This window comes from Pongo abelii, chromosome 9 (genome assembly GCF_028885655.2).
Source record: "Pongo abelii isolate AG06213 chromosome 9, NHGRI_mPonAbe1-v2.0_pri, whole genome shotgun sequence".
Taxonomy (NCBI): domain Eukaryota; kingdom Metazoa; phylum Chordata; class Mammalia; order Primates; family Hominidae; genus Pongo; species Pongo abelii.
Window position 1 is genome coordinate 15,696,963 of NC_071994.2, and position 23,114 is coordinate 15,720,076.

The window sequence follows — 23,114 nt, forward strand, 5'->3', positions numbered from 1 at the left end:
GCCCCTTGGCTCACCTACCTTCTTCTAAGCCTTGCTTGGGCCATCTCTAAAATTGCCACCACTAAGTCGAAGGACATCACGAAGGCCGCCCCCTCTTTGCTGATTAACTCCAAGTTCACTGCCCTCATACTTTATTTATTTAAATTAAAAATGCTTTTTGAGGCCAGGCGCGGTGGCTCATGCCTGTAATCCCAGCACTTTGGGAGGCCGAGGCGGGCGGATCACAATGTCAGGAGATCGTGTCCATCCTGGCTAACACGGTGAAACCCCGTCTCTACTAAAAATACAAAAAAAATTAGCCGGGCGTGGTGGCGGGCGCCTGTAGTCCCAGCTACTCTACTCGGGAGGTTGAGGCAGGAGAATGGCGTGAACCCAGGAGGCGGAGCTTGCAGTTAGCCGAGATCGCGCCACTGCACTCCAGCCTTGGAGGCAGCAGTCTCAAAAAAAAAAAAAAAAAAAAAGCTTTTTGAAAAATTAATTTCATGCACAGAATTCAGAATCCCTCCACGTATTTCACAAGTGATGTTTCCGTCCCATCTTTCAATGGTTAGCAGTTTCTTTTGTGACCCTTCAGAAATTGTCTATGCATTCACCAGTATACATGTACATTTACTTTAAAAGCCACTTCACGCTTTTTGTAGGAAGGTAGCACACATAGGTACCGCTCCCATTTCCTCAACAATATTCTGAAAATCTTCCTATTTCGTTCATACATCTTCGCTTATCCTTTTACTTCCTGTGTTTGGATATATCACAATTCTTTATGCCTTTTGATGAACACTTACATTGTATCTAGTCTTAGGAACAATGTATCTAGTCTTAGGAACAATGCTGAGCAGATTTCCTTGTTCCTTGGTTTTAGGTAGGGCAATATGTAAAATAATCCTAGCAAAACCTTGAACAGGCACTTACATGGGTAGCTAACTTAATGTTCACAATGTCCCTATTATTATTTATCCCGTTTTACAGACGAGGGAGAGGAAGCATAGTGAGATTAAGAAATAGCCCAGGGTTACACCCCTGGTCAGGGACGGAACACAGTACCAACCCAAGCAAGAAGAGTGTTGCCTTTATGTCTTAGAAGAAATTTAACTGATGGCTGGGCGCACTGGCTCACACTTGTAATCCCAGCACTTTGGGAGGCCGAGGTGGAAGTATGGCTTGAACTCAGGAGTTCGAAAACAGCTTGGGCAAAAAAGTGAGACGCTCTCTGCAAACCTGTCCCACCAACCTCCCTGCTCGGCCCCACCAACCCCACCACAGCTCCTTTCAAAACAACTTGTATCAAATTACACTCACACCAATATGAAAGCCCTTGTTCTTCCTGTCTCTCTCAAATGAAAATAACTGAATTTTGAGTCAGCTGGAAATGGTTTATTTTGTGTTTTTTTATTGTGAGTTAGGTTGAACATTTTTCATGTACTTAAAAGCTTCCTTCCTACTATCTGTTCACCTCTTTTGTTCAATTTTCTAATATATATATTCTGTAAATTTATGTTTAAATTGGTTTTTAGGCCGGGCACGGTGGCTCATGCCTGTAATCCGAGCACTTTGGGAGGCCGAGGAGGGCGAATCATGAGGTCAAGAGATCGAGACCATCCTGGCCAACATGGTGAAACCCTGTCTTTACTAAAAATACAAAAATTAGCTGGGTGTGGTGGCACACACCTGTAATCCCAGCTACTCAGGAGGCTGAGGCAGGAGAATCGCTTGAACCTGGGAGGCGGAGGTTGCGGTGAGCCGAGATCGTGCCACTGTACTCCAGCCTGGCGACACAGCGAGACTCTGGCTCTAAATAAATAAATAAATAAATAAATAAATAAATAAATAAATAGGTTTTTAGGTGCTCTTTGTAAATTCAGATTTAGGATATATTTTGCAAATGTATCCAGACTTGCCATTTGTCTTTTGATTATATTTTTGATATTCCGTATGATACAGAAATTAAACATTTTTATGAAGTCGATTTCATCATCTTTTGGGGGGGTGTGGGAGAGGGGCTTTTAACATTTCCTGCCTAGAAAATACTTCCTCACTTTGAGATTATATTTCAAAAATTATTCTATATTTTCTCCTGATTGTTGTATAGTTAAACATTTTCTAATGTTTCAACCTTCTGTCAGAGGCCTTGGAACCAGAGCAACTCCATCTTGAATAGGGGCTGGGTAAAATAAGGCTGAGACCTACTGGGCTGCATTCCCAGGAGATTAAGGCATTCTAAGTCGCAGGATGAGATAGGAGGTTGGCACAAGATACAGGTCACAAAGACCTTTCTGATAAAACAGGTTATGGTAAAGAAGCTGGCCAAAACCCGCAAAACCAGGATGGCAAAGAGAGTGACCTCTGGTGCCCTCACTGCTCATTATATGCTAATTATACTGCATTAACATGTTAAAAGACACTCCCACCAGCACCATGACAGTTTACAGATGCCATGACAATGTCAGGAAGTTACCCTATATGGTCTAAAAAGATGAGGAACTCTCAGTTCTGGGAATTGTCCCCCACTTTCCCAGAAAACTTATGAATAATCCACCCCTTGTTTAGCATATAATCAGGAAATGACCATAAAGGTGGACAGCCAGCAGCCCTAGTGGGCTGCTGTGCCTAAGGTGTAGTGATTCTTTATTCCTTTGCTTTTTTTTTTTTTTTTCTTTTTTTGGTGATGGAGTCTTGCTTTGTCGCCCAGGCTGGAGTGCAGTGGTGTAATCTCGACTCACTGTAACCTCCACCTCCTGAGTTCAAGTGATTCTCCTGCCTCAGCCTCCTCAGTAGCTGAGACTACAGGCACGAACCACCACGCCGGGCTAATTTTTGTATTTTTAGTAGAGATGGGGTTTCACCATGTTGGCCAGGCTGGTCTTGAACTCCTTGACTTCAGGTGATCTACTCTCCTCGGCCTCCCAAAGTGCTGGGATTACAGGCATGAGCCACCGCGCCTGTCCTATTCCTTTACTTTCTTAATAAACTTGCTTTCACTTTACTTTATGGACTTGCCCTGAATTCTTTCTTGTGCAAGATCCATGAACCCTCTCTTGGGGTCTGGATTGGGACCCCTTTCCGGTACCACATTGATCCACATGAAATTTCTATAACTGGCATGAGATAGGAAAGATGGACTTCTTTAAAGGGATTTTATATAGCACTCTGGATAATCTAGGTGTGTATGTATAAATCGGTCACCCTGGTAAAATCCCAACAATTCCAGAAATGAAGGTAGTCCTGCCTGTAACATGTTGCTTAATGTCCTTTCCTTAGAACTTTCCAGAAGTTCTGCTGACCTAGACTTTCCTGCACATACTCCTTGAGTTCATCAAACTCCCTTTTGCTTTCCTGCGTTCCTTAGGTTGGGTAAGTTCCCTTCTCATAAAGAGCATAGTTTTGGGCAGTGTGGTGTAGACTCCAGAGATTCAACACAGGCAACCCCAGAGCCAAATCGAGGTTCAGTGTTATCTCCTCTTGGTTGTGTGAACTTACCACAGTATATACCAGTCCATGCTGTGTGACCTTGGACTAGTTGCTTAACTGCTATGGGCTAGCTTCCTCCTCTAAAATGGGGACAATAGCTCACATGATTCCGGAGAAGATTTATTATTTATTAATTAATTACTTAATTATTATTATTATTTTTTGAGACAGTCTCGCTCTGTCAGCCAGGCCAGGCTGAAGTGCGGTGGCACAATCTCAGCTCACTGCAACCTCCACCTTCTGGGCTCAAGCTATTCTCCTGTCTCAGCCTCCCAAGTAGCTGGGATTACAGGCACCTGCCACCACCCACGCCTAGCTAATTTTTGTATTTTTAGTAGAGACGGGGTTTCACCATGTTGGCCAGGCTGGTCTCAAACTTCTGACCTCAGGCAATCCGCCTGCCTTGGCCTCCCAAAGTGCTGGGATTAACTGATCTGTGCATAGTAAGCACAGAATAAATGTCATCTACTGTTATTGTATTGCCAGGTAAGTCTGGTTCAATTTGCATAGAACAATAAGGCTTTTCCTTGGGGACATTTCTAGAAAATGCTAATTGCTAAGCATATCAAATCTGTTTGCTCCTTGGCTTGTAAATCATTGTCCTCTGTCTCTATCGCTTCACATCGTCTTCCCTTTATGGGCATCTTGGTCTCCAAATTTCCCCTTTTTGTAAGGGACACCAATTATATCGTATCAGGGCCTACCCTAATGACCACATTTTAACGTTACCTTTATCTTAACTTTAACTTTACCTCTGTAAAGATCCTGTCTCCAAATAAAGTTATGTTCTAAGGTACTGGGGGTTGGGACTTAAACATATGAATTTCAAGGGGACAGAATTCAACCCATAGCCTAAGTTGTTAAAACAGAACATATAATTTTTCCCCCAAACATGGGCTCCTTCTATATTTCCCTTCTTGGCGAATGATATCACCATCTACCCAGGACTCCAGCCAGACACTGAGCGATTACCTTGTGTTTTCTCCCGCCATGCAGACAGTCACTGGAGCCTGTGGATCCTTTTGTCTGCAACTGAAGCCGCCTTTGCAAAATTATGACTGAGACAGTGAAAGAGGTCCAACTTAAACGACTCCATCTTGCCTCTAATCTCCAAGCTGACCTTGTTCATTTCTGGGCGCAGGCTGAAAAAACTTTGGGAGGAACTTAGTTTATAGTTTTAAAAAATGACAATAATAGCCCTTTCCCAGAACAAACTCCCTTCTTGCCTGGAGACTAGACTACTAAAGTTAGCCACAATATTAGAAATTACGGTTTAGGAGTCAAGTAGCTGGAGGCTACATTCTTACCTTCCCTAAATAGCTCCCAAGATCAGAGCCTGAGATGTTTTGCAGACTCTACTCTTGATGGATCAACTGGCACCACCCATATCGAGAAACCGGCCCATCTGATCTTGTGACTCCCAGCCAGGAACTGACTCAGCGCAGGAAGACAGGGACGCGCCATAATTTCACCTCCGACCCGACCAATCAGCACTCTCCAACTCACTGCTCCTGCCCTCCCGCCACATTCTCTTTAAAAACTTTGATCCCCAAATGTTCGGGGAGACTGATTTGAGTAAAAATAAAACTCTGGTCTCCCGCTCAGCCGGCTTTGCGTGAATGACTATTTCTCTATTGCGATTCCCCTGTCTTGAGGAATCGGCTCTGTTTAGGCAGTGGGTAAGGTGAGCCCATTGGGCGGTTTCACAACGACTTCTCCTCCATTTTGCTACTTAGTTCAGGTTTCTTTCGTCTCTGTCCTGGAATACCAAGCGTGTCCCTGTCTCCAGTCTTGCACACTCCAATCAATGCTTCACACAGCAACCAGAGTGACTTCTCTAAAGTGTAAATGTCACGTCCCATCTCCTCACCCACGAGAGCCCTCTGAGATTTCATCTCCCTCTCCAGCCTATCTTTTGCTTCATTTCCTCTCTTCCCTGGTGCCCCAGCCCTTGTCGTCTTTCTGGTATCTTTTCCCCTACCCTCATTATTATCTTTAAAACCATCTTGGCTACAGTAACCAAAACAGCATGGTACTGGTACCAAAACAGATATACACCAGTGAAACAGAATAGAGCCCTCAGAAATAATACCACACATCTACAACCATCTGATCTTTGACAAACCTGACAAAAACAAGAAGTGGGGAAAGGATTCCCTCTTTAATAAATGGTGCTGGGAAAACTGGCTAGCCATATGTAGAAAGCTGAAACTGGATCCCTTCCTTACACCTTATACAAAAATTACTTCAAGATCGATTAAAGACTTAAGTGTTAGACCTAAAACCATAAAACCCCTAGAAGAAAACCTAGGCAATACCATTCAGGACATAGGCATATGGGCAAGGACTTCATGACTAAAACCCCAAAAGCAATGGCAACAAAAGTCAAAATTGACAAATGGGATCTCATTAAGCTAAAGAGCTTCTGCACGGCAAAAGAAACTACCATCGAGTGTACAGGCAACCTACAGAATGGGAGAAAATTTTTACAATTTACCCATCTGACAAAGGACTAATATCCAGAATCTATGAAGAACTTAAACAAATTTATAAGAAAAAATCAAACAACCCCATCAAAAAGTGGGCGAAGGATATAAACAGACACTTCTCAAAAGAACACATTTATGCAGCCAACAGACACATGAAAAAGTGCTCATCATCACTGGCCATCAGAGAAACGCAAATCAAAACCACAATGAGATACCATCTCACACCAGTTAGAATGGTGATCATTAAAAAGTCAGGAAACAACAGGTGCTGCAGAGGGTGTGGAGAAATAGGAACACTTTTACACTGTTGGTGGGACCGTAAACTAGTTCAACCATTGTGGAAGACAGTGTGGCGATTCCTCAAGGATCTAGAACTAGAAATACCATTTGACCCAGCCATCCCATTACTGGGTATATACCCAAAGGATTATAAATCATGCTGCTATAAAGACACATGCACGCGTATGTTTATTTCGGCACTATTCACAATAGCAAAGACTTGGAACCAACCCAAATGTCCAACAATGATAGACTGGATTAAGAAAATGTGGCACATATACACCATGGAATACTATGCAGCCATAAAAAATGACGAGTTCATATCCTTTGTAGGGACATGGATGAAGTTGGAAACCATCATTCTCAGCAAACTATGGCAAGGACAAAAAACCAAACACCACATGTTCTTACTCATAGGTGGGAATTGAACAATGAGAACACTTGGACACAGGAAGGGGAACATCACACACCAGGGCCTGTTGTGGGGTTGGGGGAGGGGGGAGGGATAGCATTAGGAGATATACCTAATGTAAATGACGAGTTAATGGGTGCAGTACACCAACATGGCACATGTATACATATGTAACAAACCAGCACTTTGTGCACATGTACCCTAGAACTTGAAGTACAATAAAATAAAATAAAATAAAACCAACTACTCCCTGTTCTCGACAGTTTGGATACAATTTTTTTCTGCAATGCTTTCTTGACTTCAGTTGCAGCCTCAGTGGCACTGGTCACCCCTTCCAGGCCCATTCAGTTTTGTGGTGTGAAGGTGAAGGAGGTCAGGGCATCTTGCTACTTATTATTTATATTATTTTAGAGACAGGGTCTTGCTCTGTCACCCAGGCTGGAATACAGTGATGCAATCACAGCCCACTGCAGCCTCCAACTCCTGGGCTCAAGCCATCCTCCTGCCTTAGCCTTCCAAGCAGCTGGGACTACAGGGGCACATTCTCCACACCTGGCTATTTTTTTTTTTTTTTTTTTTTCTGGAGACTGACTCTTGCTTTGTGGCGCAGACTGGAGTGCAATGGCAAGATTTCACCTCACTGCAACCTCCGCCTCCTGAGTTCAAGCGATTTTCCTGCCTCAGCCTCCCCAGTAACCAGGATTACAGGCACGTGCCACCATGCCCGGCTAATTTTTTGTATTTTTAGTAGAGACGGGGTTTCACCATGTTGGTTAGGCTGGTCTCCAACTCCTGACCTCGTGATCCACCTGCCTCGGCCTCCCAAAGTGCTGGGATTACAGGTGTGAGCCACCGTGCCCGGCCAATGCCCGGCTAATTTTAAAAATTTTTTATAGAGACAGGGTCTCGCTATGTTGCCCACCGTGGTCTCAACTTCTGGGCTCAGGCAATCCTCCTGCCTCAGCTTCTCAGAGTGCTGGGATTACAGCCATGAGCCACCACACTTGGTTTGTTATTTATTTTTATATATTTCTTTCTCCTACTCCCAGGTATTCTTAAAGAAAAGATTATTGCAAGAGAAGAGACAGATTGGGCTTAACTCCAAATGTGGTAGAGACAGCTGGGAATTTACAGCAAAGGAGCAGAATTGGGGTGGGGTGGGATCAGTGGATGGAAAATTAGTAACAGGAGACATCAAGGGTAAGGGGATTCTGGGTATTAACAGGAATCTTGCTGAATTAACAGGATTCTTGCTGAGGGTGGACAAGGGTGATCAGATATCAAGGGTCAGAGGGATTTTTGATACATTGAGTTAGAAGGATACTTAATAAAACTGGACTATCTGCAAGCTGAGGATGGGACAGAGGCCAAGGTCTAGGCCTAGTGGAGAAGAGGGCTCAGAGAAGTCTGACTGAAGTCTGGTCAAGGACAGCATTTGTCAGTACCCCAGCTGGTTCCCAATCTGTAACTGGCATGTGGTTCATGCATATCCAATTAAATGTTTTTGAGAAAAACACCTTTTTAATATTTAAAAATTTGGTCTTCTCGTGAAGTAAATTTAATTCAACTTCTTTTGTAATTTTTTTTTTGTTTTTTTTTGATGGAGTTCTTGCTCTGTCACTCAGGCTGGAGTGCAGTGGCGCAATCTCGGCTCACTGCAACCTCCGCCTCCCGGGTTCAAGCAATTCTCTGCCTCAGCCTCCTGAGCAGCTGGGATTACAGGCACTTGCCACCATGCCTGGCTAATTTTTTTGTATTTTTAGTAGAGACGGGATTTCACCATGTTGGTCAGGCTGATCTCGAACTCCTGACCTCAGGTGATCCACCCACCTCGGCCTCCAAAAGTGCTGGGATTACAGACGTGAGCCACTGTGCCCGGCCTGTAATTGATTTTTATCCGTCAAAGAAAAACTGATCAGCCTTTCCTGAAGTTTGTCTTTGAAGATTTTCAAACACAGCACACACTTTGCAGGGGAATGTCTTCTTAGCGATCACTATCTTTTAAGCTTCGAAAAGGCAGGGTTTATCATACAGCAAAATGTAAAACTTGAAACTATTAGGTATTTCTTCCAGAGGAACATATAGGAGAAAAGCTTTGTAATCAATGGTTGGGCAAAATTTCTTAAGCGAGACACAGTAAATATGATCCAGAAACTAAAAAACAATTGATAAACTTGACCTAATCAAAATGAAAACTTTTGCTCCTCTAAAGACATTGCTAACGGAAAAGACAAGTCACAGATTGGAAGAAAAAAAATTGCAAAAGACTTATCTGGTAAAAGTCTATTATTCAGACTTAAAAAAAAAACCCTCTTATGATCGGGGAAGAAAAATAACCTAATAAAAAATGGGCACAAATATGGACATTTCACCAAAGAAAACATACAGATGGGAAATAAGAACATAAAAAGATAATTAGCACTATTAGTTATTAGGAAAATGCACATGAAAATCATAATAAAATACCACTACACATTTGTTAGAATACTTAAAACACAAAAACAGAAACAGAAAACTGCCTCCAGGGTTCAAACAATTCTTCTGCCTCAGCCTCCCAAGTAGCTGGGACTACAGGAGCCCACCAGTAGTGATGATCCAGTCATATCCTGGATCCTGAAGATCAGTGGGCATCTCTGGATAAATCAGGGTATTCCAGCAAGTATGCAAGTCTAAGAATATAGAAGGTGAAGCTCCCAAGGACCAAGTGGTTTCAGGCATTCACTATCATCAACATCTTATGTTGAAGCAACCCCATAGGCCTGAGGAATCACATCATAAAGCCACCGCGCCTGGCCTGATGCTATACACTTTTAAACAACCAGATCTTGGGAGAACCCTATCATGAGACCAGCACTAGGGAGATGATGCTAAACCATTAGAAACTAATGATCCAATCACCTCCCTCCAGGCCCCACCTCTAGCATTGGGGATTACATTTCAACATGAGATTTGGGGTAGGGGACACCCAAACCATATCAAACACATACTAAGAAATATATTTTATACCGGGCACGGTGGCTCATGCCTGTAGTCCCAGCATTTTGGGAGGCTGAGGTGGGTGGATCACGTGAAGTCAGGAGTTTGAGACCAGCCTGGCTAACACAGTAAAACCCCATCTCTACTAAATGTACAAAATTAGCTGGGCGTGGTGGCACATGACTGTAATCCTAGCTACTTGAGAGGTTAAGGTAAGAGAATTGCTTGAACCCAGAAGGAGGCTGCAGTCAGCCGAGATCGTGCCACTGCACTCCAGCCTGGGCAACAAAAAAGAAATATATTTTACGTACATTAAGGTGATTATATTTACATATATATCTGCAATAAACGTTTCATGAAATGATTCTTTAGAAAAGTAATTAATTCTTAATCGTCAAAAGCTGTATATTGCCTGGTTTGGCTCTGTGTCCCCACCCAAATCTCATGTTGAATTGTAATCCCCAGTGTTGGAAGAGAGACCTGGTGGAAGGTGACTGGCTCATGAGAGCGGATTTCCCCCTTGCTGTTCTCTTGATAGCGAGTTCTCATGCAATCTGGTTGTTTAAAAGTGTGTAGCACTTCTCTCTTCCTCCTGCTCCAGCCATATAAAATGTGCCAGCTTTCTCTTTGCCTTCTGCAATGATTGTAAGTTTCCTGAGGCCTCCCCAGCTATGCTTCCCGTACAGCCTGTGAATCAATTAAATTTGTTTCTTCATAAATTACCCACTCTCAGGTAGCTCTTTATAGCAATATGAGAACAGACTAATACATATAGGTGTATGTTATATAACACGATGCTTTGATATATGTATTTATTGTGCAATAGTTAGATAAAAGCTAATTAACATATGAATTACTTTGTGGTAAGAACACTTAAAATCTACTCATATATATATATATATATATATTTATTTATTTTTTATTTTTTTGAGATGGAGTCTCACTCTGCCATCCAGGCTGGAGTGCAGTGGCATGATCTTGGCTCACTGCAACCTCCACCTCCAGGATTCAAGCAATTCTCCTGCCTCAGCCTCCTGAGTAGCTGGGATTACAGGCTCATGCCACCACGCCCAGCTAATTTTTGTATTTTTAGTAGAGACGGGGTTTCACCATGTTAGCCAGGCTGGTCTGGAACTCCTGACCTCAAGCGATCCACCCGCCTCAGCCTCCCAAAGTGCTGGGATTACAGGCATGAGCCACTGCACCCGGCCAGAATTTTCAAGTATACAATATATTGTTACTAATGATAGTCACGGTGATATATGATAGATCTCTTGAAGTTATTCCTCCTGTCTAGCTAAAAGTTTATATCCTTTGACCAATGTCTCCTCAGTCCCTCCACTTCCCAGCCTCTGGTAGCCACCATTCTACTCTCTGCTTCTATAAGTTCAACTTTTTTTTTTCAGATTCTACATATATGTGAGAGCACACAGTATTTGTCTTTCTGAGCCTGGCTTATTTCACTTAATAAAATGTCTTCCAATTTCATTCTGCTGTTGCAAATGACCAGATTTCCTTCATTTTACGGATGAATGGATCATATATATGATCCATTCAATCATTCTCTCTCTCTATATATATGGATATATATATATCCATTCATTCATTGATGGACATTTAGGTGGATGGTTGATTACATATCTTGGCTACTGTGAATAATGCTGCAGTGAACACGGAAGTGCAGATACCTCTTTGACATACTGGTCTTATTTCCTTTGGATATACGCCCAGTGGTGGGAATACTGGATTGTATGGTAGTTCTATTTTTAATTTTTGAGGAATCTCCATACTGTTTTCCATAATAGCTATACTAATTTACATTCTCACCAACAGTATTCAAGGGTTCCCTTTTCTCCACATCCTTGCCAACGCTTGTTGTCTTTCATCATTTTGATACTAGGCATACTAACACGCGTAAGGTGGTACAACATTGTGGTTCTAATTTATATTTCTCTGATGATTAGTGATGTAGAGCATTTTTGCATATGTCTATTGGCCATTTGTATGTCTTCTTTTGAGAAATGTCTATTCAGATCCTTTGACCATTTTCAATGCGGTTATTTTTGGTTTGTTTTTGCTGTTGAATTGTTTGAGTCCCTTATATATTTTGGATAGTAACCTCTTTTCAGACATATCTGAACCATACATGGTTCACAAATATTTTCTCCCATTCCATAGGTTGTCTCTTGATACTATATATATATATATATATTCAATGAATTGTATACTTTTTCTTTGTTTTCTTTTCTTTTTTTTTTTTTTTTTTTTTGAGACTGAGTCTTGATGTGTTGCCCAGGCTGGAGTGCAGTGGTGCTATCTGAGCTCACTGCAACCTCCACCTCCTAGGTTCAAGAGATTCTCCTGCCTCAGCCTCCTGAGTAGCTGGGATTACAGGCATGCGCCACCATGTCCAGCTAATTTTTTGCATTTTTAGTAGAGACGGAGTTTCGTCATGTTGCCAGGCTGGTCTCGAACTCGTGACCTCAAGTGATCTGCCCGCCTTTGGCCTCCCAAAGTGCTGGGATTACAGGCGTGAGCCACCGCACCAGGCAAATTGTATAATTTTTTATGCTACCCTAGACTATCCTATTTCATTAAAACAAAGCATGTCCACACCTACTAAAATGAAATCACACTCCTTGGAATGTCAGGATCTGCAGTTTGAAAAACATTGACTTTGGAACGGTTTCTCAAAGTGTTATAACACAGGTCGCCAGCCTCAGAATAATGGATGAGACAGGGAAGGGAAGGGAAGGGTGAGCTGGCTAAAAATGTAGATTCCTAGTATCTAGGACAGAACTATTTTATCTTTTGCAGATGGTGCCTAGGATTTTGCATTGTTATTAAACTGCTAGGTGATGTAGTGGATTCAATGCCATAGCAGAAGTTTCCAACTCTGATCTGTGGGGCCCTAGAGGACTGCACCAGACGTACCTCGGGGAAATATTTACAGAGCTGCTCCTCTTGATCTGTGTAAGAGTTCACGTGTCCACTTCTAAGAAACAGATCTGAGGGTTTAGAGGGAGAAAACAAATCTGATATATGGGTTCTGACATTTTGTCTCCAGAAATAAAAATTTCTCCGCCTTCCCCCTTCCCCCTTCCCGCCTCCTTTTTTTTTTTTTTTTTGAGACGTAATCTCCCTCTTTCGCCCAGGCTGGAGTGCAGTGACGCAATCTCGGCTCACTGTAACCTCCGCCTCCCGGGTTCAAGCGATTCTTCTGCCACAGCCTCCCGAGTAGCTGAGACTACAGGAGCCCGCAACCACCTCCGGCTAATTTTTTTTTTTGTATTCTTAGTAGAGACCGGGTTTCACCGGTTCATGAACTTCCGCCAAACGGAAAAACACAGAAAAGAAATAGCTCCCGCTAGTGGTGAAGAAACATTACAAAAACATTTTACTTGGGAGACGCTGCGTCTGTTTAAATCCAGAGAAGATTGTCTAGAAGTTCGTTTTCCTTTCAGTGTGGGAAATGTCGAACAATTTAGCAAAAATTTAAATGACCCTGTATTAGAATATGCAAATTAAACATTTTTTATCAAGCAACAATTGCTTAATAACAGTCGCAATTTTATCAATTCTCATTACCTTGAAGAAGGAACACATTTTTTATGGGGAGTAGATTTTTATGAATAGTACTCATTTCCAAAGTAGCATAGTCTGAGGCCGGGAGCGGTGGCTCCCGCCTGTAATCCCAGAGCTTTGGGAGGCCGAGGCGGGCGGATCAACTGAGGTCAGGAGTTCGAGACCAGCTTGGCCAACATGGCGAAACATCATCGCTACTAAAAATACAAAAATTAGCCAGGCGTGGTGGCGCATGCCTGTAATCCCAGCTACTCAGGAGGCTGAGGTGGGAGAGAATCGCTTCAACCCGGGAGGTGGAGGTTGCAGTGAGCCGAGATCGCGCCATTGCACTCCAACAGAGCCAGACTCTGTCTCAAAAAAAAAAAAAAAGCACCATAGTCTTAGGAAACACAGAGTGTGTGTGTGTATCCTGGGATGATGCCAAAGTAACAAGTGTACATATGTGTGTATGTATTTTAGAATTAAATATATGCTATATATTTTTCTCATATTAAGTAGTAAACATACACATGCATATACACAGGACACGCATAGTATATATATATAAAACACATATTAAATATATATATATAATATGTGTATGAAACTGAATAGTCATTTGTGAATTCTCAATTCATTATTTGCCTCTAAAAAGTAAAGCCTAAGTGTTAGGATAAACTCAGGAAGGGAAGTTTAATTTTTTTTTTTGAGACGGTGTCTTGCTTTGTCGCCCAGGCTGGAGTGCAGTGGCACAATCTCCGCTCACTGCAACCTCCGCCTTCCGGGTTCAAGTGATTCTCATGCGTCAGCCTCCCGAGTGGCTGGGACTACAGGTGCCTGCCACGACGCCCGGATAATTTTTTGGATTTTTAGCAGAGAGGAGGTTTCACCGTGTTAGCCAGGATGATCTCCATCTCCTGACCTCGTGATCTGCCGGCCTCGGCCTCCCAAAGTGCTGGGATTACAGGTGTGAGCCACCACGCTGGGCCAGGAGTTTAATTTTTATGAAAAGCATGATTATTTTTTGAGATGAGGTCTCACTGTATTGCCCAGGCTGGTCTCAAACTACTGGGTGATTTGCCCACCTCGGCTTCCAAAAGTGCTGGGATTACAGGGATGAGCCACTGCCCCCAACCTGAAAGGCATTTTTAACAATAAAAATCATTCACAAGAAAGAAAATATTTGCTACTGTTGATAACATAAAGATTGATAAAATTGCGATTGTTATTAAGCAATTGTTGCTTGATAAAATTTTTTTAATTTGCATACTGTTGATAACATAATGGATATGGCTGAACATGTTTCTGTACTCTGGTTCAAAGGGAAGTTTGAATGGTACCTGAAGTTTGCTCAGTGGGTAATTAGAAAATTCAAGAATGAAGTCAGATGTGAATGAATGGTTTAATTTTAGGCAGAAATAAAGCACTCAAAAGAAGCAAATCCATATTTTTTTCTTCTTTTTTTCCTTTTTATTTTTTGTGAGACGGAGTTTCACTCTGTCACACAGGCTGGAGTGCAGTGGGGCAATCTTGGCTCACTGCAGCCTCTGCCTCCTGGGCTCAAGTGATTCTCGTGCCTCAGCTTCTGAGTAGTTGAGACTACAGGTGCCTGCCATGATGCCCAGTTAATTTATGTATTTTTGGTAGAGATGGGGTTTCACCATGTTGACCTGGCTGGTATTGAACTCCTGACCTCAAGTGATCCACCTGCCTGGGCCTACAGGCTGGGATTACAGGCGTGAACCACTGCGCCCAGTCTTGGAAATACAGATTCTTAAAAAGATATTCTTTGGCCAGGTGTGGTGGCTCATGCCTGTAATCCCAGCACTTTGGGAGGTGGATCGCTTGGGACCAGCCTGGGCAACATGGTGAAACACCATTTCTACAGAAAAATATAAAAATTAGCTGTGGTGCTGGGGTGCCTGTATTCCCAGCTACTTAGGAGATTGAGGTGGGAGGATGGCTTGAGTCCAGGAGGTGGAGATTGCAGCAAGCTGTGATTGTGCCACTGCACTCCAGCTTGGGTGACAGAGCAAGACCCTGCCTCAAACTAATAATATAATATTAATAATAAAATAAAAAATAAAGACTTACTCTAATAAGACACCCATGTGTCCAGGATGATACATAAGCAAGTGTGAATTTTGTCAGCAGTGTCTGCCTTGCTTTGACTAGGCCACTGTGCTGAAGCATTCCATCCTCTGTAATTGGGACCCTCAGGCTACCTTTGACACTCTGGGCTTGGATTTGTTCCCCTCAGGTCCACCCACTGAAGCTTTTCTGTTCTACATCTCCTTTACCCTGGATGACCCCTGGGGCCTTTCACAAGTCACCTAGACCATGTGAAGTTAACCCCTTGAGAGGCATTACTGAGAACAGACTTAGGCATGCCCCCGCCCCTCCAACCCCTCCATCACGGCTACCATGTTTCTCAGGTTGCTATGACTGGAACTATATGATTTGTGAAGCTGTGGCATTGTATGTAACATGGCTTCTGTGAACTGTGTGTAATTTTTCAAGTATCTCAAGAGCAGGAATTTCAGGCCAGCACTACCAGAGACACAGTGGGCAGTGTTACGCCTGGTTGGGACGGGCCATGCTTTAAGGCAAGTTTTCCTCGCTTGTGTTTCCTCCTGAATCACACTGAGCAAATGGTTCTTTACTTCTCTTACGTGGTTCCAGCCACAGGTACATCAGGATTGCCTGGGAGGGAAGACTGGGATGTTACAGGTCAGTCAGCATTTCCAGTCTAAATTTTAGTTTGTTATCAATTTCAACTATTTGCTTCACAAAGAACTAGGTTTCCAGGAGACCAGTTGGAATTTAGTCTTGTTTTCTATTCCCTTAGGTTAAAGAGGAGGTGCTAAAGAACAGGATAGAAAGAGGAATGAGGAGGAATTTGAAAGGGGCTGCTTTGTGATCCTCTAGCTAATCAGTCCCTGGATGATGAAAAGAGTTTTCTTAAGCCTTTGCATCTTGTGGACCTGTGAACTAGGCATATTCTATTTTTTTTTTTTTTTTTTTGGAGACAGAGTTTTGCTGTGTTGCCCAGGCTGGAGTGCAGTGGCATGATCTTGGCTCACTGCAACCTCTGCCTCTTGGGTTCAAGCAATTCTCCTGCCTCAGCCTCCCAAGTAGCTGGGATTACAGGCACCTGCCACCATGCCTGGCTAATTTTTGTATTTTAGTAGAGGTGGGGTTTCACCATGTTGGCCAGGTTGGTCTCGAACTCCTGACCTCAGGTGATCTGCCCGCCTCGGCCTCCCAAAGTGCTGGGATTACAGGCATGAGCCACCGTGCCCAGCTGAATTAGGCATGTTCTAGAGATGCAGGCAGGATAGGGTTTCTTATTCCCTCAAGGGCTGGCCAGGAATGAATGGCTGTAAAATGACATTGAAATTCTTAGATCTGAAGCCCTGCAATATGTACTATTTGGTCAGGTGAAAAGGACAACCAAGTGCCTTTCATGACACTACAATAGAGGAGACATTTTTATAAATGAGCTTGTTTCAGACTGCATCAAACCCTGCATGAAGCAGCAGCAGTAGTTAAACATGCACTTAAATGAAGGTCAGATATGACAGATCTAGCTGTGCCTCTGCCGTTAATTAGCTAGAATTTTTTTTTTTTTTTGAGATGGGGTCTTGCTCTGTCACCCAGGCAAGAGTGGTGCAGTGGCACGATCTTGGCTCACTGCAGTCTTCACCTCCCAGGCTCAAGCTATTCTCCCACCTCAGCCTCTCAAGTAGCTGGGACTACAGGCACAGCCACCATGCCTGGCTAATTTAAGACACTTTTTTTTTTTTTTTTTTGTAGAGACGACCTCTCACTATGTTGCCCAAGCAGGTCTCAAACTCCTGGACTCAAGTGATCCTCCTGCCTTGGCCTCCCAAAGTGCTGGGATTATAGGCATCAACCACTGTGCTGGGCGATCTTTGATAAAATATGAAACTTCTCAGCTTTGGCAAGGGGAATTCAGAGGCTTCCTTAGAAAAACGGAACTTGAATCATCTAAGGTTAGCAATGGAAAACCAATATTTTTCATAGGGAGAGGCTGCTGGATTTTATAGCCTTGACTCCTGGTCCCTGGAAGTGATTTTACTAATGATTGCCTGGGCAACACATGGTACAGCCATAGCTCAAGAATTGAGAGATAATTTCCTCTCAGGCTCCATTTCCTCACCTGTAAAATGAGGTGTTTGGGTGACAGAAGCTTTAAAGTTCCTTTAGGAGCTGACAATTTAGAGATCTGAAACTCTAAGCTGCCGACAACCTCACTGTGAGAAAACCCTAAAGCGATGATGGACCCAGGAAAGCCTTATCAGAGGACTCTGCTGTAGGACAAAGACAAAACTTTGGCCTCTAGATGGCCTATTGATTGGAGCCTTCTATTGTGTTATGAGGAAATACTTTTCAGTTCTGATTTTCCAATCTGGACTTCATAGCATCTATCCCTTTCCAGAAGGTCCCAGTCTTTTCTTCCGCCTCCTCAAGGCTGACTTCATCTCCTGGTTCCTCAGGGTGTAGACCATGGGGTTCAGGACAGGGATAATGACTGTAAAGGTGATGGAGACAGCTCTATCCATGGGGAGGGCAGTGAAGGGCCAGGCATAGACATAGATGCGGGGCACGAAATGCAGGATCACCACAGTGATGTGGGAGGTGCAGGTGGAGATGGCTTTCCTCCTGCCTTCCTCAGGGTGAGACCTCAGCATCATCAAGATGACCATGTAGGATATGAGGAGAAAGATGAACCACAGCATAGAGATCAAGCCATTATTGGAAATCATTAAGACCTCAAGAGCAAAGGTGTGGGTGCAGGCAAGTTTGAGGACCTGGGGGACATCACAGCAGAAACCATCAACCATATGAGGTCCACAGAAGGGAGTGGGAGCAACAGAGAAACCTGCCTGATGGAGTGGACAAACCCCCCACCCAGGAAGCCATGATGAAGCCTGTGCATCGCCCCCTATTCATGATGGTCACACAGTGCAGGGGCTTGAAGATGGCCATGTATTGGTCAAACGCCATCACAAAGAGAGAAAAAACGTCTGTCTCACCAAGGAGGTGGAAGAAAAACATCTGTCATGCAACCATTGAAGGAGATGGTCTTTCTGCTTGAAAGGTCTACTAGCACCTTCGGAACAGTGACGGAGGAGAAGCAGATGTCCAACACAGAGAGATTGCAGAGCAGGAAGTACGTGGGGGTGTGAAGGCGAGACTCACAGGGCACCACGACCATGATGAGGAGGTTTCCCAGCACAGTTGCTGAGTACACAAAAAATAAGAAAAGAAATATCAAGCTCAGCTCTCAGGACTGGGTCAGTCCTTGAAAAAAGAGATTCCTTCACCCTGGTGTAATTTCCTTGCTCAATGGGATCATGTTTCTTCTTGTTCTTCAACCACCTGGGGAGAGAGAGTTTTGTTATAGAAGGCCTATCATTCAAAACAAAAGAAATGTGAGTTGTATGCTTCGGGGTATTTTTTTTTTTTGAGACGGAGTCTCCCTCTGTTGCCCAGGCTGGAGTGCAGTGGTGCGATCTCAGCTCACTGCAAGCTCTGCCTCCCGGGTTCATACCATCCTCCTGCCTCAGCCTCCCGAGTAGCTGGGACTACAGGTGACCGCCACCACACCCAGCTAATTTTTTGTGTTTTTAGTAGAGACAGGGTTTCACCATGTTAGCCAGGATGGTCTCGATCTCCTGACCTCGTGATCCGCCCATTCGGCCTCCCAAAGTGCTGGGATTACAGGCGTGAGCCACTGCCCCCGGCCACTTTGGGGTTATTTTAAGGGTTTGTTTCCCTTTTAAACATAGATGCCTACACTTCAGGGCACTGTCTCCAGTGGATGGTGTTTCTTGAGTTTTCTCAGAGCACACCGAAGAGTGGGCTTCCCACAGTATAATTAATTGAAGCATATATATATCAGTGTACTCATATAATTCTTATTAAAACTTACTTTCCAAAATGTTACATATTCTATGTTCCTCTTGAAAATTTACTGAATTCTGGCCGGTGCAGTGGCTCACGCCTGTAATCCCAGCACTTTGGGAGGCCAAGGCAAGTGGATCGCTTGAGGCCAGGAGTTTGAGACCACCCTGACCAACATGGTGAAATCCCGACTCTACTAAAAATTAGCTGGGTGTAGCGGTGCGCGTCTGTGGTCCCAGCTACCTGGGAGGGACGGAGTGAGCCCCTGGAGGTTGAGGTTGCAGTTAGCTGAGATTGCACCACTGCACTCCAGCCTGGGTGACAGAGCGAGACCCTGTCTCAAAAAAAAAAAAAAAAAAAAAGGCTGGGTGCAGTGGCTCACGCCTGTAATCCCAGCACTTTGGGAGGCTGAGGCGGGCGGATCACGAGGTCAGGAAATCGAGACCATCTTGGCTAACACAGTGAAGTCCCGTCTCTACTAAAAGTACAAAAAAAATTAGCCGAGCGTGGTGCCAGGCGCCTGTACTGCACTCCAGCCTGGGCGACAGTGCAAGACTCCATCTCAAAAAAAAAAAAAAAAAAAAAAGAAGAAGAAAAAAGATATCAATATTGATTCAATTGTTAACAAATGAGGGATAACTGTGGTGTTGGAGGGGTGAGGAGGTATATGGGAACCCTACAGTTTCAGTTTAATTTTTCTGTGAATCTAAAACTGCTTTAAGAAATAAAAGCCAGCCGGGCACGGTGGCTCACGCTTGTAATCCCAGCACTTTGGGAGGCCGAGGCGGGCGGATCACCAGGTCAGGAGATCGAGACCATTCTGGCTAACACTGCGAAAACCCGTCTCTACTAAAAATGCAAAATAAATTAGCTGGGCGGGGTGGCGGGCGCCTGTAGTCTCAGCTACTCGGGAGGCTGAGGCAGGAGAATGGCGTGAACCCGGGAGGCGGAGCTTGCAGTGAGCCGAGATTGCGCCACTGCACTCTAGCCTGGGCAACAGAGCAAGACTCCGTCTCAAAAAAAAAAAAAAGAAATAAAAGCTGTGTTGGTGGCTCCTGCCTGTAATCTCAGCACTTTGGGAGGCCGAGGTGGGTAGATTTTCTGAGTTCAGGAGTTCCAGACCAGCCTGGGCAACATGATGAAACCCCGTCTCTACTAAAATACAAAAAATTAGCTGGGTGTGGTGGTGCGCACCTGTAGTTCCAGCTACTCGGGAGGCTGAAGCACAAGAATTGCTTGCACCTGGGAGGTGGAGGTTGCACTGAGCCGAGATTGTGCCGCTGCCCTCCAGCCTGGGCGATAGAGTGAGACCATAGTCTCAAAAAAAAAAAAAAGATATTAACTTTTAAAAAGTAGATAAGTCAAATGATAAAACAGAGTACAAAGTAAAGAGACACTCTTTTTAACTTTTATTGCCAAACATCACTTCTTGTAAATCCTAATTCAACTCCTCCCGCTTTCCACTCTGTTTTAAAAAGAACATTTAAAATAAATACCACTTTGGGTGCTGACAGGCTTCTGGATGTCTTTTGTGTTTTGCAGACTGCTTAAAATGAAATTGCCCCTTGCCTTGTTAAGGTATAACTTACATACTGTAAACTGCACATATTTAAAGGGTACAACTTGATGAGTTTTCACACACACACTTACACACACACACACCTGTGAAACTGACACCACACACCTGTGAAACTGATACATTAGGAGATAATGAGTATCTCCGTTATCCCCCAAACCTCATGCTCCTGAGAACTGCAGAACTCTCGGCATATAGCTCCGTCCAAATCCCTGAACTAGACCAAACTCTCCCATGGCTTCTAGCAGCATAAGGCTGTGTCCTTAGAATGACCCCAGCCCCCCATTAAATGCCTGCCTGAGTAAGCTCAATACTGCCAGGAGAATTTACGGTTTGTTTTACCCAAACCCTGATGATAGGCCCCTGACCTCCCTTGCTTAGAGCATTTACAAAAAATGGCTTATGATTGTGAACATGTATCTCTTAGAACTCAGAAATGTCTTTCTTAAGGACCTGGGAGCCATTCCTTTGAAATGTAATTATCAAAAAGGATGAAGCCTCTGTCTTCCAGTCTCTGTGGGAGGGTGGAATCCTAACTTTGATGATTGCCAGCTAGCAGACACAGCTGGCCTCATCGCATTGACACTGACGAACTGTTTGCAATTTTTCACTTCTCTGACTCTATTGAGACCTCACACTCGCCCATTCTTCATTCATTTTCCCTGTAAAATGCTCGAATCACCTCTGCACGAATCACAATGGAGCCCAGCTCACTCCCCCACTGTCAGTAGTTACTGAATAAAATCTGTTTTTGCCGCTTTAACTAATGTCCCACTGTGTGTATCTTTGATGTGCCTTTGTACACTTTCCCTCCATGTTCTGCCCATACTGAGGCCAATGTCTGGTCCTACTGCTAACCACTGAGCTCTCTGGATTTCACGGTACTTTACCTCTCATTGTTTCATCAGAGCACAACTTCTACTCAGCTAATTTACCTCCTATGATCTTCCCTTTGAAGTTCAAGCAACACAAAACCAATTTTCTAGGCTGACTCCCAATTAACTATCAATCCATCAATAACTCAGCGAATGTCATCATTTTCAAACATTTTTAGTTTTTAAAAGGCCAGGTATTTTCTTCAGAGTAAATATTTAAAAGTATTAAGAAAAATCAGAACACAAGATAATGCATACAAGTCATTTTTTTGTTTTGTTTTGTTTTTTTGCTTTTGTGTTGAACTATAATCAGAAGTAATAGGGTATAGAGAAAAGACACCATCTTGGAAGTCATGAGCTTTGGATGCCAACCTTGCTACCTTCATAGAGCAATGGTAGAAGATTTATTTTTTCTAACTCCTTCCTCAGCCTTCCCAAGCGGTGGGATTACAGGCATGAGCCACTGTGCCCAGTCTTGAGAAAGATTTTTAACAAAGTGTGGAAAGAAGGGAGGTCTTTGTTAGCCTGGAGTTAGCTATAACATTCAAAGAATTAGAAATTCCCAAATTTAAGGAAGGAGCAAGCAGGTTGAAATAGTCAGTTTTTTGCACCTTAAATCACAGCGGAGGGCTCCTATCCCCAGGGACTTCTGTTAGAAGGAAGCAACCTGTTAGTGCCCCTGAGGCTCAAGGGCCTCTTCTTGCCATTCCAGGATCGAGTGGAAAACTCCATCTCACCTGTGCAGATGCCATTTTGAATGTAAATCTGGTTTGTTTGTTAAAGAGATTACTTGGCAACAATATATTCACAGGTCAGGTTTGTCTAGAAATAAAACCTTAGTTTTGAATGTGGTTTATGCAGCACTTCACTGGTACCTGTATTATGAAATTCTAAAAAGATGAAATCTATGACAGACCTATATTAGTACATTTGACTTAGGCCCAGGGGTTCCAGTTCTGAGGAGGCCTTGGTCTGGCTGGAGGATGAAAATTGGATTTCTCATGAGGCTAACGGAGCTTAAGCCTTGTAGCCCCTTATTTGTGGAGCCCAAGGCCCTGGGAAGCGCCCTAGCAATATGCTCACATGGTCACATGTTTTTGTAGAGCTTGCAATAGTAAAATATTATAACCACAATGAGCTAGGGCTCCTGTTTCTACTCTGAACTCCCTTCCATCACAACTCTTATTTTGGTGGCTTTAGAGAGGTCACAGGCATTTTGGGGATCTAGTTAAGGTGAGGTTGAGTTAGGATACACTTATTTTGGATCTAGCAGCATGCATTTATGTGATTTGCAGTCACTTCCGTGTATTAACATCAAGATTTTCATAGGTCAGTAAATGATAGAAGTAGGATTAAAATTGAGCTTGACATTCACATGCTTAACAAGTAATCAATAAGCCTTGGGTACCTTTGCTTAAAGGTATGCTAATGTCTTCCGAGTCAACTTCGAGCATTTGACTCCAGTTCCTACCTTCCTACCTGGCTCCAACACTTTCCTTTCCTTTCTTGGTTTTTCTTTTTTCTGTTTTAGTTACTGCCCTGAC

The 23,114-nt window shown here is 43.5% G+C and overlaps 1 long non-coding RNA gene and 1 pseudogene across 1 annotated transcript; both read right to left on the minus strand.

Moving 5' to 3' along the window:
* Positions 1–1,069: 1,069 nt before the first annotated feature.
* On the minus strand, positions 1,070–12,890 carry LOC129048606 (uncharacterized). The gene is made up of 3 exons (XR_008511099.1): positions 12,559–12,890; positions 4,441–4,619; positions 1,070–1,791 (listed from the first exon to the last, which is right to left on the minus strand). It is a non-coding gene; the product is annotated as an uncharacterized LOC129048606 (long non-coding RNA).
* Positions 12,891–17,636: 4,746 nt separating this feature from the next.
* On the minus strand, positions 17,637–18,430 carry LOC100434442 (olfactory receptor 4D9-like; annotated as a pseudogene).
* Between the last annotated feature and the right edge of the window lie 4,684 nt (positions 18,431–23,114).